Here is a 10,053-nt window from a genome sequence, read left to right on the forward strand (position 1 = left end):
AGCACTTCGATAGATGAGGGACGTATTGCTCGGGAAGTAAGCTTCAAAGAGCATCTAAAGTCTGTCTTCACTGCTTCACCCGGGGAAACGAGGTCTTTGCAAGAATGCGCCCGAACCCCGAGGATTTATGACAGCCCACCGCTTTTTCCGCAGAGCCTTTTTACTTACTTGTATATTGCAAGTCCCGTCGTCAGTTGATCCATTTCTAAAGGCCTCGCTGAATAAACGTCTGCAAGACGCTTTGATATCCGAGACTTCTCTAATCCACCAAAGAGGTTTCCCTCTACCCTACGGTATTTCCAGTGGACTGAAACTGTCCAGTGCAGTTTTACGTGCTGAGCTGAAGATTTGGATCCACACGTCCACCGGGTCGGTGACGACCAATCAGTTTATTCCCGGCGCGCATGTAGAGTTTGTCGGAACCTCTTGGGATACCATTCCTAATTTTTACTGCTGAGATTTCTAAAAGACTTTCTAGGCGGGCATTCCCMGACTAGACTGAGCACAATACACCCATGATCAAAAAATCAGTGATTATTAAGGACCCTTCAGTTTGTGAACTGTGGGGCAATTAGGCGGTAACGAATATATGAGAGTGTTCCCTATTACAGTCGCACGCCACTTTTTCGTCACTGTTAAACTCAAAACTATTAGAGACCCTTTGTTGCATTATGAAACTATGTATATATTTAACTAATTTATAAATCAAATCGCTCAATTTGTAGAAAAATTTTTTAAAAATGCCATATTGTATCTCAATTTATTTGTCTGAAATTCGTGAAAACTAATAGGATTTCGATTTCTGATCATAAAAATTGGGTAAAAGTAGTTCTTAGCTATCCATTTATTTTACTCAATGGGAAGCTCTCTAGTATATCATCCATCATCTTTTAAAATGTCGAAGAAAAATTAATTCGAAGTCTTCAATTTGTACCGATACTTAAACTTAAATTAACGCTAACCTCAAATTACTTGAAAATGCATATTTGTTAAATCATTTTCTTTAGCATAAATTAAAATTTTCTTCCTTTTACAGCTTTTGATCAATGTAAGGACACTTCACGCTATTGTCGCAATGTACGCTCGATGGGCTTATGCAGATTGCACCGTTACCAAGAGAAATGCTGCAAGTCCTGCCAATTCAATGCATACTACAATTAACAAAAACAACAAWTATTGGCAAAGCTAAGCAAAAGTGTAAAAGTAAAGGTTGCGGCGCGAAAGCAAAGRACACAATCAACAGCAGCTCTCCAGAAAAATAAACGAAAGAATATTCGAATGCGAATATTCAACGGATTACCAAACATTAATGTGAAATTGAGGTAGAGTGAAAGTAATAAATTAGTAGTAATAATAATAATAATAATAATAACGGTATTAAAGGAACGCCATACAAATTCATGAAGCGAAAATGTTAAATAAGCAGAGAGACATACAAACACATACTTTCATGCACATATACTTGCGCACCAAAAACCCAAGCATTGAAGCACATGATTGGAAAGCAAGCAAATTACCGCTCAATAATAAATTATTCATAAAATAAATATTTGAGTATATTGAGTGARTGCGACCAACTGTTTTGAATGAAGGCAAATAAATAATAATAAGCAAGGTAAATCCAAATAAAAACTAACTAACTATAGATTGCTTTACACAAGCCTGTTTACACACAAAAGTGGATACACACATACTAATGTATGTGCATATGCATATAAATGCCKGAAATGGCGGACGCAGACTAATGCAAATGCATGTATAAACATACTTGGCTACAAATGCGATTTTAATGGCAACAGCCTCATATGAAATGCAGTTAGTAAATAGATATTTATAAAAATACACCAAAAATWACAAAAATAAAATAAATCGTTATATTTGTGGTTACATGTATGCATACARATATAAATRCATACATACATACAAGAAGGCTTATGTATTCATATGAAGCAAATGTGTGTTTATGCCTGTGTAAATATATAAATATTTTAAAGGAAAATTATTCATAAGATAATTTAGCATAATTTAGATGTAAACAACCGCCTTAAGATATATATAATTTTTATTTTCATGTTTAAGTAACTTTAACGTGCATAACGATTATTATTTCATAATTAATTCCATAATATTTTTTTTTAGAACTTTAACCATTAAGCTAAAGTGAGACAATTAGCACTTTGAACCCACATTAATTAGTAAAAATAATTTGTTAATTAACTAAATTATGATGATGTGTACGAACCTGATATATTTTCTGCTTTATTAAGGGGTACACCTAAGAGTTCAGGGCAGCACAATAGCGAAACGTTTCTAGCTTTGTGCTAGTGGGATTGTTCACACCTTCAGCTCCCAATATATTTCCAAAGGACACATTTAGAATGACAGTTGACAAAATGACAAAACAGGTTATCTAATGCTGCTGTTTCTGTTTTCAAATGGTTCCATGGATGAAAGATCTGCAAAATATGGCGGCGTTTTAAAAAAAAGTTCAACTTACCCAATGCTAGGGTTTTTTTTTCTGCTAAAATTATATAAACTGGTAAGCCTTTATYTGGTAAAACATATAATCACCTGAAATGCATGCCAACGCATCAAGAAAAAAATCAAAATTGAGTTTTCATTACTTGCAATTGACTACATCATCTTAYATAAGTAGTATCGTAAAATTTCAAGCTTGCGCTCTCAGATATAACCAATACATAACCATTTTATGATCAATACATAACCTTTTTATGACCAATACGTAACCACTTTATAACCAAACCCACATTTGGTCTCAATATGAGTGATTTCTATCATGTAGTTTTTCCTTTGCCTGTAAAGTTACAAAAAGTTTTTTTTACATTATTTTGCATTCCAAGAGAAGATATGCAGAATATGTAGAAAATATTTTAAAGTGATCGTGCCATTGGTAACCGAATAGCTGCCACTTTTGTCGCCCAAGCAAATCAGGAAAATGTAGTTTTAAGAAAAGCGCTTTTAAAGATACGCTGATGCGCTAATTGAACTGAGCGGCTTCACTACGGAGCCTGTAACTCAAAAATATTTTAAAAACTTGTTTAAAATTTTAATTAAACTGGTACAGTAGTAATGATGAAGTAAAATATAATACACTTCAGATGTTGTTTAATTCAAACACTAATAAATATACTTATTGGCTTGCTAACTCTGTGGTTTCAGGAAGATTAGAAGAAGAATATTTTATACACTTGATTTTTATTTAAAAGTTATTTCAATATTTAACTTTATTACACTTCCTTCAAATTTGTAATTGTAATTTGAAATTAATTTYCTTAAAATCTTAATTTTTTCAGCTAAAAAGCTGGTTCACATAGCCATGAGCATGATTAGTATAACTACATAGGTCGCAAATTTGGAAAGTTATTTACTATTAAATACCCTAATGAGGTATCTTGTTAATCCCTTCACTCTCCAACATGTCGCAGATTAAACTGTCTGCTTTATTGGGCCAACCAGGCSTTCTACGGCAGTGACTTCTCGTTTYCATCKCACAAATTCAAAGAATATGTGTACAGCGTGGTCATGGTCTGTCGAGCCGTTGCATATGCATGACAACTCTTCGACTTTTCCCATCCTGTAGGGGTACTTTTTCATGTATCCGTGACCGAAAAACAGCTGAGTTGTGTAAAAATCTACTTCTCCCATCTTCGTTGTCATTTTGTTATTGTAGCGAACTTTCTTTATTTTTTCAGCACGTCTTTTCAGATCTCTGCTCCGTATAATAGTACGCTGATTGTCGTCRACACTAGGGCCTCCTATGTTGTTGTGCTGAATTTGTACCCAGATAGTTACAAACTGGGGTCCAGTCTTACGCCAAGGTAGTGTCTTACGCCAAGGTAGTTTACTGCTTTTTCATCCTAAGAATATTCATAGTCATTTGCATACTTATTTCGAGGGCTTTTGTTTATTTGTTAGTTGTAGGAGCTCTGTTTTTTCCACATCGAGCTGGAGGTTGTGAGAGTCGAGCTATGCTTGCGTCCGTATCATGACGAGATTAAGCTTTTGTAGAGCTTATTCTGTGTCGTCCACGTAGCCAATTAAGTACGATTCGTCTGAAATTTGAGTTTTAGTATAGCGTCGTAGTCGTGTTTTCCACAAGTTTAAGAATAGAATGGATTCTTGTGCGGCTCCTGACGTCACTCAGAGGTATCTGTCGTGATCCCTTTCTAAACTGCTTACAACAGTATTGTTTTACTAAGGTAGCTCTGCACCACAGAAAGCTGAGRTAGTCAAGGATTTCAAAGCTTTTCTCGAGAGTGACAATCATATCCACCCATCTAGCGCTATTGAAAACGTTTCAGATATCCAAAATCGCTAGCGACACTATTCTTTTGTATTTATGCCATCTTAGCTGTGCGTCTTCTAGACTTTCAACGACAAATTTTATAGCTCTTAGTGTTGGTCTAAAATCATGTTGTTTAGGTAAGAGTCCTCCAGCTTCATTGATAGACGCTTGGAATTTGAGTGTAAGTAGCCTTTCACAGCGCTTGTCAAGCATGCATAATGGACGGTATGGTAATGGCAAGTTAGCATCTCCTTTTCCTGATACTGTTTAGTAAAGAGTGAGAATATTATGAATTTTTCCTATTTATGATGATCTTTTGTTTTTCTATTAAGTCTATGTTATTCTAAAATTTCAATAAAACTATAAACTTCCTAGAGCTTTGAGGAAGGAATAATGTCTGGTCGAGTTGACAAGCCAGCAAGAAAAGCAATTTAAGGAAGTACAGTTTTTCAATTTTATTTTTTTAAATAGCCCTTTTTGATCATTTTTGTAAAAATATTAAATTATTTTATCGTCCGCATAATGAATTCAATAGTTTCCACCCGCTTTATATTATTGCATTAAAAGTTAATTGTAAAAACCTTTTCAAGCTCAACGAATTAAGATATAGTCAATACAGAAATAAATTTGTAATTATACAACAACAATTTAGTTAGTAATGTGTGTATTTAATTATGRAATAAGTATTTAAACAGTTAAGCACTTATCACAAGGACAATGCTTGATAATGAAATATGCAAAGAATAAACTCGTATACAAACGTATACCATACACATATATACTGCAGACAAAAAGTAACAATACAAAATTAAAATTAAACAAAAAGGCATTAAGAAGTTAATAAGATTTAAACGCAATTGTGTGTGTGAGCTGGTTTAAGCAAATGGCGAAAAGAATACCAAAAAAAAAAAACAATCAGACAAAAGAAAGCATGCAAAAATAACGCAATTAAGTGTCTGCTTGAGTAAGTGTGTGTGCCAGCGCGTGTATGTGTGGRTGAAAAAGCACTTCCCTGAATGGTTTTTGTACACAATATGAAAAAATACAGGAAAGCTGTAAAGTAAAAAGCCAAACAAAACGTTAAACGAAAGCAAACACAAAAAATTTACCGCGAAATGTTGCCACAAAAGACGCAAATGCATAAATGTAATTAGTTAGAAGTACACATACATTTACTTGTATATGTGCGTATTTAAATAACGAGTCAACGCGTATTGTTGTTAAATGTAATTAAGTAAATTAAGGGAAATGAAATGCAAGGAAAACGAAAAAAATCGTACTTTTATGCCACACTGTCACAAGGACTGAGCTCAATGTTGCGATGGGAGATTATTGCACTTGCTAAACTAATGAAAGTTGATATTGAAAAATGTAAAAAATATGAAAATAATGAATGTAATTGCAATGAAATGAATAAACGCGTAAAATTAACTATTCAAAGGAACTTTTAACTACTAACTAACATATGTATAGTACAACTCATACATATACACTATAAGCAAAAATGGCTTATTCCATGGTAAATGATGATTATGTTGAAAAAACTTAGTTTCAAACTTTTCAAAACCTGTTGCTGTATTTAAAGTAAAGGTCATACAGACTCTATATGAATGTCTAGTCATAAGTTTATTGCCGCCAAGGCCAGTCTACGGCAGGTTCAGACTACGTGCACAGAGGAAGACGACGATATGGATTTCGGTCTCTTCGACTAAACAGCTCAACACTAAAGTTTCGGGTCAGTCCATAGGTAGTTTGGTGCGACCTGACCTCTTGGTAGGTTGTAAGGTACAAGTGTGCCATGTCACATCAAAAGAACAACCGATTTTTATTTTTTTATTTTTTTATTTTTATTTTTTTTTTTTTTTTTTTGAGGTAGGTATTAGTCTCTGAAATGAGAAACTGTGCTTGTCGTGACAATTAGAACATAATCACTGATCCGACACTGTTCTCCCAAAACCAATTTGTCGTTACAGAACTAATCAAGATTCTTATTTTTGTTAAAAGTTATGGATTCTTACTGAACACTGAGAAATAGAAATTAATGACGTAAGGTTAAAAATTTTGTCAGACGCAAGTTACCAAACATGTATGAAGTATGAGGCGGAAACATCCTTGCTCTTTCTCCTCCATTGTCCAGCCTTTCCAATACCGAGGAAACATCACGAAAATCTTAATTTCGGCCAAAGCCAATACTGACATTAACCGTTTCAACAAAATTGTGATAGACTCAGAGCGTTTTGTCGATCTCTGTAATATACAGGAGTTTTGTTTAGGTATCATAACGCACCGAYGTTCTAAGCTGTCCAAGTGAGAATCCGGTTACGATCCATCTCTTCACTTATGTATGTATGTGACAGCAGAGCTATATGAAAAGGTTTCACTAATAACCTATAATAACCGTATATCGAAAAGAAAGCAAAAAAACCCAGACAATTAATTTGGAGTTATAATAAAATGTCTCAATCTGATAAGAGTCGCGAAGTCTTTTTATATATTGATAACATTCTCGTTTTAAATAGAAAGGAGTCATTTATTCCAGTTTTTAGATTCAAAAATTCGATAAATCATTCATAAAGCTCGGATCTTATCAGGTAAGGTTAGAGTGCTGATCCCTCAGCGTAGCGGGAAATCACACTTAGACTGTTATGTAGCATTGTACCAATTTCTGTAATTGGCTAAAAGCTTTCGGCAAAACATGYTCAATTTTACCATATGACTCCGGATCAGATAGTGTCCTGTGAGACTGCGACAAGCAGTGAAAAATGTATCCTACTGATCCCTAGATCTCTAATGATTTACTATGGGTCAGAAAGACCATGCGACTGCACGGCTTCTGAAATTTGTCTAACTCTTGCTGAGCTTGTCTGAGGCGCAAGAGTCYATTAGTGAACCACATGAAGCCAACTGAGATCTTAGTCCGTTCTCATTCAGCAGCTATTGAGACTAAAGTACCTGTCTTGTCAAGCTCATAATTTCCTACAATACCGCTGTCATCGCTGTGAAAGTGGATGTGCTCCGGAGCAGATTTGGTGCTATTTTTATGGCAGCCACCTTCGCTATGAAGACACTGCAGTGGTCAGGAAGCTTAAAACTTGAACTGATGAAAACTTCTGGAAAGTGAACTCCTCCACCAACCCTCCWTTCATGTTTTAATCTATTCGAAAAAAGCTCATCTCCTCTTTGCTTCAACGAGTCCTACCTACTCCCACGCCTCTATAGAAGATGCCTGGTACACAGACAGTGAACTCTTTCTCCAAACCTTCCACACAATCAGCGCCTRTCTCCTAAGGGAAAATTTGTGAGGATGCCAGAGTGCCCAGGCTCGCAGACATCTAAGCGCCCAGATTCTCTAACTCTGAAGGAGGCTGTTATTTTACATTTGTCACCACTTTCTTACTTTATGATGTTTATAGTAAACATTTTTCAAAATTTCTGTTTCACGCTTTTATTGTACCGCAACACATTCCCTACTGGAATAACCCTTTCTGCAACAGAATTTTTTTTTGGTCAACTAAAATTTGCATATGCTTAGGCCACATATACACATGCACACACACATTTAAGTAGAGAGTGAACGCATACCAAAGGAAAATAAAACGGTTTARAAAAACCGTTAGCGTAGCGGAAATGTACTGCTAAAGGCCATTAGGTAATTGCAAAAGTCCTTTGAAATTTTCCGCAACATACGAATATGTAATTGTATTTGTTGTAGATATGAGTATATAGTTGTATTTGCTGTAATATGTCTATGTGTGCGTATACTTCACGCGTTTAGATGTATGTATGTACATATATACCAYATGTATATATTTCGAKTRTTATATAACTTTTCCTATAGTTACATTTTTCGTTGCTACAAAACCATTTAGAAAGAAAAACGCAAGCATACAACACAGTAAACATACACATACAAACATAAGGCTTGTGGGGTGTGTGTTGGGATTTGTAATTACTAAAAAATAACAATTAAAAGTGTAATTAAAGAAGCAGCCTCCAAAAAGTGAGTGAGAGGAAAAAACGACAAACACAATTTATAAAACAAAGCATTAAGAGAAAGACTAAGTATACTAATTGAAGTAAAATTGCAAAAAACATTTAATGAATTTAAAGAAAAACAAMAACAAAAAAGATTACAAAATAATTAAAGCTAATTAAAGAGAGAGGAAAAAATAAGTAGGAAAAGCATGAATTTTTAATTAAAGTTTCATAAAAAGTAACAATAAACAGGACGAGCATAAAAAATTAAATAAATAAAAATATATACTATATATTAAAACATACATACATATGTATATGTCTCAACCACTTGCGCATTAACAACCGAAAGCACCGCAAATAATCATAAAACTAAATAAAAAGCGTTGAAACAATTTTTCAAACCGCATTCATGTACCCTAAACAACGCCAAGCTGCAGCAAACTCACACATACATATTCACTTAAAAAACTGCTGGCTTCGCTGTGCACTCAAATAAAGTTAAGCRATATTAAAACTAACAGATGCACAATGTTTCTATATGTAAATAAAAACATAAATAAGTTAGTAGCGACCAAAAATTTATTTATACAGACATATGTATGTATATAGGAATATATATATTTAAATATATGGCATATCGTCACCTAAAATGCAAAACAACGTATCATCAAAAAAAAATCTAAATTCAGTTTTTTTTTTATTGCTTACGTTCATATTATATATGTAATATCATAAAATATCAAGCTTCCGCTTTCAGATGTAACCAATACATAACCAATATATAACCACTTTATAACCAAAACTCAAATTTTGTTTCAATATGAGTRATTTCTGTTATATCTGTTTTCTTTGGTCCGTAAGTTTATGAAAAGTGTTGTTACATTATTTTGCGTTTTAGGTAATGATATATACAATTAACTATAACATAATTTAAGTATTCATATAAGTTAGAAATACATATGTACCATATTCGCGGAAAATTGCCTAAATGTGCTACGGTTATGACTATGTAGTGGCTAATGGCTTATAGGCTTCAAAATCCGATGCATTTACTAATGTAAATTAACAAAACAAAAACAAGAAAACCGGCTACATAAATGTTATTAAAAAAAAGCGCTCAAATAAATAATCAAGAAAACAGAAGATAAAAAAGTTCAGTTTAAATTTGCAATAATAAATTTTAAAATAAAAAATAAATAAAATAATTTATTTTATGTCAATTATTTTTATTTCACAACTTCCAAGAAAAAATACGATAACTATTTAATAAAAAAAAAGAATTGTATATGCGTCCACTGGCAAGTTACAAGCAATTTTTACATTTCGATGGCATTTTTAAGGTTAATTTGGAGTCTTAACAACTYCCTAAGTTCTAAATTGACTGTGTTTCCTGGACCCTTATGAGGAGGTTTGAAACTTATATTCTGAATTTTCAAGTAGTACATTTTCTCACAAGATGACGCCTACTTTGATACATCCTTCTAATCCCTCAAAGTTTAGGTTAGGTTAAACTGAAAGGCCAATAAACCAMGCATAGACCAGTTTGGTYCTTTGCGATASYAGATGGATGACTAGCTAAGTCCAAGAGSWGTAGTCATCGTTTAAGATGGCTGCACTTGACGCGACTTTTAACAGATTTTGCGGCCTCACTGTCGATACCTCCTCCAGTGTACTTTACTGTGGGGATCCCAGATGCTGCTTACAGCGTAGTCTTACCAATGCGCRACAAGTGCACAGGAGATGTTTACCTGGTGCCCTGCTCTAGGCAT

The sequence above is a fragment of the Bactrocera latifrons genome, unplaced genomic scaffold (genome assembly GCF_001853355.1).
Source record: "Bactrocera latifrons isolate USDA-ARS-PBARC rearing strain unplaced genomic scaffold, ASM185335v1 scaffold_145, whole genome shotgun sequence".
In the NCBI taxonomy this organism is placed as follows: domain Eukaryota; kingdom Metazoa; phylum Arthropoda; class Insecta; order Diptera; family Tephritidae; genus Bactrocera; species Bactrocera latifrons.